A 6,000-nucleotide genomic window follows, 5' to 3' on the forward strand; every position below is an offset into this window, starting at 1 on the left:
TCAGTGCTAGAGCGAGCAACAATAGTCAGCTTTTTGCTCCGCCAAGAGATAAAAGAGTCTCCAAGTAAAAAAAGAAAACCAGTGGCAGACCGACGATCAGCAGGGTCCCCTGCCCAATTAGCATCTAAATAAACTTGTAACGTCAAGGATGAGGAAGAGGAAAAAAAAGTCCATGAAATAATGTGCCCTTCACATATCGTAAGATGTGAAGAACAGCTGCATAGTGAACGGAACGAGGAGCCAACATAAACTGGCTAACAAGATGAGCTACATAGGCAATGTCTGGTCGAGTGACAGTGAGATAAATCAAACTCCCAACAAGCTGGCGGTAATGAGTGGCATCGAGGAGGAGCTCCCCATCAGTAGGACGAAGCTTAATGTTGGGCTCTATCAGACTATCAGTTATCTTACAATTGGTGAGACCAGCACATGTGAGAAGATCAGAGGCATATTTGGCTTGGGTTAAGGAGTAGCCATCAGAGGTAGGGGACACTTCTAAGCCAAGGAAGTAGCGAAGAGAACCGAGGTCTTTCATCTCAAACTGCTGACACAAAAATTGCTTAAGCTCATGAATACCAGAAGTATCATCACCGGTAATGATCATATCGTCAACATAAAGTAGTAGAATAGTGATGTCAGTAGTAGTGTGACGGGTAAAAAGGGCTGAATCATAGGGGCTAGAGGCAAACCCAAGTTGTGCAACAGTGGAGCTGAACTTGGCAAACCAAGCATAGGGAGCTTGCTTAAGCCCATATAAAGCACGGCGGAGATGACAGACCTTACAAGGAGAATGAGGATACCCAAGAGGGGGCTGCATATATACCTCCTCAGCCAAATCACCATGTAAGAAGGCATTCTTGACATACATCTGAAATAAAGGTCATCGTCGGGCAGAGACAACAGCCAAAAGGGAGCGAACGGAGGTAATACGAGCAATAAGGGCAAATGTCTCCTCATAATCAATGTCATATTCCTGAGTAAAACCCTTTGCCACTAAACGAGCTTTATGTCTTACTTTAGAACCGTCGAAGTTTGTTTTCCGTTTATACACCCATTTGTTCCCAACTACAGTCTTACTAGGAGGCAGGTCAACTAGGTCCCAAGTATGAGTTTTGTGAAGTGTGTCAAGTTTTTCAGACATAGCTTGTTGCCAAACAGGAATAGAACAAGCTTCGCAATAATTGCGAGGCTCGTGAAGGGAGTCAAGAGTAGAAAAACAGTGATAATCACTAAGATAGGTAGGAGGTGCCCTTACCCGACTAGAATGACGGACATCCAAATCAAAGGACTTAGGCGGAGTGGAAGCGATGGCATGATCATCAGACGGACCAGGTTAGGGAGCAGTAGACGCAGAGGGATCACCTGATGAGCTGTAATGACCTGCATTAGAAGAGAAAGCGGGAGAGGGATCTATGGCAGGATCAGTGAAAATGGGAGAGTGTAAGGGACAATCGGAAGAAAATGGAGAGATACTAGTGAACAATATGTGTTCCCAAAATTGAACATGCCGAGAGACTCGAAGATGCTTGGCTATGGGGTCGAAGCACCGATATCCCTTGTGTTCAATGCCATAGCCAAGAAAGCAACAGAGACGAGAGCGAGGTTCAAGTTTGGTATGTTCATGAGGTGGGAGAAAAACAAAGCAAGCACAACCAAATACTTTGAGAAGAGAATAATCAGGTACTTTTCCATAGAGAGCCTCATATGGAAATTTATTGGAAATAGTAGGGGTTGGAACCCTATTAATAGTGTAAACAGCAGTAAGAATAGCTTCACCCCAAAAGGATTTTGGGAGGGATGAAGAGAAGAGTTGAGAGCGAACAGTGTCAAGAATGTGATGATGCTTACGTTCTGCACGACCATTCTGTTGGGAGGTGGAGGGACAAGATCGATGGGATAAGGTGTCGGCCGCTCGAAGATCTTCAATGAAAGGGGTAAAAGTATATTCCAGGGCATTATCGGACTGAAAGACTTTAAAGGTGCGATCAAACTGAGTTTTAATCATCTGTCTAAAGTCACGAAAAGCATTAAGTAACCCAGTACGATCATGTAAAAGATAAATCCATGTATACCGAGAGTAACATCGATAAAAATGACAAAGTAATGAGACCCGCCCTTAGTAAGGACATGAGTAGGTCCCCAAATATCAGAATGAACCAAATCAAAAGGTGCAGAAGACAAAGAATTACTTTCATTAAAAGGTAAAGCCTTTTTGTTTTCCAAGTTGACAAGGCATACAATACAATCAAAATGTTCAAATTTAACATTCCCTAAGCAACCATTAGAAGCTAGAGACTGAACACGAGACAACGAGGTATGATCGAGACGAGAATGCCAAACACTGGAAGACACTGCACCAGAAAGAGACGGAGGAGAACACGAATGAGGCAAATGTAGAGATGTGAGCTCGAAAAGGAGACCAACTTTATGCCCGATCCCAACAAGCTAGCCCGTCTTCGAATCCTGCACATCACAACCATTGTTAGAAAAGATTAAGATCAAACCACTTTCAATAAGTTGACCAACAAAAAAGAGATTAGGAGACAAGTTAGGCACAATATATGTGTTAGGTACAGAAAAAGTAGGAGTAGAAACATGAATAAAATGACTAACAGACATAGGCGAACCATCAGCAGTATAAATTAAGGGAACGAGATTTAAAGATTGCTTATGCGTCACTAAAGAGGAATCGGAGTTCATATGATTGCAATAGGCAAAGTCAATAAACCAAGGTGTAGAGGTACCTATGGAGACCGATAAGGCAGTAGAAGTTCGGGATAGAACCTGGGTGAGAATTGTCTCAAGGTCATCTGCAGAAAGAGACGACAAAGGAGGTGCAGAAACTGAGGAGCTGGTGGAGACAGCAGCAACAGGCCTGGAAGAGGAAGATGCCTTAGCCTTGAGAGCATCCCTAGCATCCTTGGCCTTCTTCTTAGGACAATCGAAAATACGGTGACCGTCTTCCTTACAATAGTGGCACTGGCCATTGAAACGACACGGTCTAGAAGTAGCAACAACCGCAGCAGGAGTAGAGGAGCTAGTCGGAGTAGTAGCCAGACCATATCTGTAGAATGAACCTGACTAGTCTGTTGTCGTGTCTCCTCAGAAATGAGCTCTGCAAGAGCAACCTCAAGTGTAGGAAGAGGCAATCGGTGTAACAAAGAAGCTCAAGTATTCTCAAATTCATCCCGAATATGCATCATAAAGTATAGGAACTAACGATGATCCCGATAGGCAGCAAAAGGCTTAATTGACTATTCATCAGAAAAAGCAGGGTCAGCTTGAGAAAGTTGATCCCAAATGCCACTAACCTGAGCATGAAACTCGGCAATATACTGTCCAAGTCCCTGACGCATCTAAGAAAGCCTAGTTTCCAACTGAAACTCGAGAGCAGCATCACTGCCACAGTTGTATCATTTTGCCAAAAAATCCTAGGCAAGTTTGGCATTATGAAACTTAGGAAATAGACTTTGAATAGTAGGAATTGATGTATTAATAAACCAGGAAAAGATCTTACAGTGAATACTTTCCCATTCATCAAGAGCCTTATCAAACTCCTATGTGGATTGCGTGGCAGTTTTGGTGGGTTTTGGTTTTGTGCCAGTGACAAAACGCCATAATCGCCGACCAATCAAAAAAACTGACATTTGTTGAGCCCAAGCATTGTAGTTGGAGCCATTTAAAACAATCTCTATGGGTCGAGCAACATCAGTTAAATACGCCATTAAAAATATGAATAAGACTAACCGATGTAGAGTAAAGAGCAATTTAACGGAATTAGAGAAAAGAATCTGGGAGAGACAGGCCACGCTGAAAAACTTGTGCTTTGTTAGAGAAAGAATGCTGCCAGAGAGAGTTGAATATGGGACTGATAGGTGAGATGGCACGTCGCCCGCAGAGCTAACTATATCCTGCACTTGGTGGTTATGTTGAAAAAAATTGCAAGGACAATATTTAAAGAGTGGAAGCACAGTAACAAAAAAAAAAAGGTGCGGCTCTGTTCCTGTGGGGTTGTTGCTATGTTCCCGAGGGGTTGTTATGGCTCGAGGCACCACCAAATGTTGCAGTAGGGGAACCGCTGCTACTGTTGCCAAAGAGACAAACGAAGAAGAAAACAGGGGACGACTATTGCTGCTCTAGCCGGAGAAGACAACCGGGACGACGAGGGGAGACCACCGGGAACGGTGGCAGATCTGGCAAAGACAACTGAAGCAAGGAGGAGAGCAACTCCTAAGAGGTATTCGACAACAAGAACCACTGAGCACTGCGAAGACGACAGTCTGATGGAGAGACGCCACCAAAAAATCGAGAACCTTCTGAAAGACGCTGGAGATGGAGAGCACCGGAGATGCACCAGCTGAAGACGATTGCCAGAGAAGACGGGAGACGTGAGGACGAACGAAATCGAAGACGTAGAGAAAAGCAGAGCCGAGGAGTGTTTCGGTCATCAAACCCAAGTCTATCCCAGAGCAGAGGAGTGCTTTGGTTGGCGAAGAGCTACCGGAGAAGACTACATGCATGGGTCACCAAGAGGTACTGCTACAGTTGCCGAAATCAGGTAGAAGACGGAGGGCTGGAGCGGCGGCGACAGCAAAGAAAAGGAAAAATAGGTTAAAAAAAAAAAACATAGGCTCTGATACCATGTTAAAAAGGAGAAGCTCTAGATTGTATATTATTTTAACACTGTACAAGGGGTCATCCTTTTATAGCTAAAGGAGGCAGACTATAAGGGAAACTTAGGAAAATACAAGGGTAACTTACGAAAATATGCTAACATAGATAATAACTAGGGGGATACAAGTGCACACCCCACCCTAGAACTATATTTTATAGTTATCCAACAATTTTTGAAGGAATTTGATGATAACATAATATCTCGTGAGAGAATTTAATGATATAGACAATCACCTCTAAGAATTTTGGTGTATTCCTAAGAGGGGGGTGAATTGGGTATTTAAAAATTCTTATTTGGTCAATTTATCCCTATTTTAATTCCAAAATCAGTATAACACAACCTAGGGTCTTTCTAAACAAGCATGAATCCCACAAATAATAATGTATGCAAATATTAAAAATAATTATAACATTTAGCACAAATTAAACATAAGCATACAAGTGCGGAAATTAAGTAAGGAAGAGGGAGCGCAGACACAAAGTTTTTAATGAGGTTCAACAACTCCCGCCTACGTCCTCGCCTTGGGCAAACCACCCAAGGATTCCACTATCCGCTCCTTAAAACTAGGACGGAGCTTCCTGCTACAATCCACTTCTTACTATGGCAAAACTTCCCATTACAATTCACTTCTTACCAAAGCGAAGCTTCCCTTTACAATCTGCTGCTTACACCAGGCGTAGCTAACTCTTTACAATCCGCTGCTTACATGAGGCGTAACTACCTCTTCCCAATTCACAACCCGAACCGTAAATACAAATGATATGGAATTTTGCGTACAAGTAAAATACTTCTAAAATAAGCTGATTTGTATAAATAAAATTCTTAATGCACTCTCAAATGATTTTCAAATGAAGTTCGGTCAAGTATGATAAAACCTCTCAAAAATATTTTGCAATTAATTGAGTGAGAGAATGAAAAATGATTTTCTTTTCAAATGACCTTTGATAAATTAAGAAGCCTCTCAAGCAATTAATATATGAGTTAAAATATGTTCAAGACTTTTTGTAATACTTAACAAGAATTTTCTCCAAAAATGATATTTCAAAGAAAGAGTAGGAGAGTGAATTTCTTCAAGACTGATAAAATCGCTCATCAATGAGACGAAAAAAACATGAAGGAAATTTTTCTGCTGTGAACACCCTTCAGTATTTTATACATTACTTTTATTATATAACTTCAAATTAAACGTACTTAGTATCAACAGAAAGCTAAGGGAAAAATTCCACAACTTTTATAATGGGCACTTTTTAAGATAATGAGTTATTGATAGAGAAATGTGCTCATCAATGCAACGGAAGAAACATGAAGGGTTTTTTTTTTTTTTT

The sequence above is a fragment of the Malania oleifera genome, chromosome 2 (genome assembly GCF_029873635.1).
Source record: "Malania oleifera isolate guangnan ecotype guangnan chromosome 2, ASM2987363v1, whole genome shotgun sequence".
NCBI lineage: Eukaryota > Viridiplantae > Streptophyta > Magnoliopsida > Santalales > Ximeniaceae > Malania > Malania oleifera.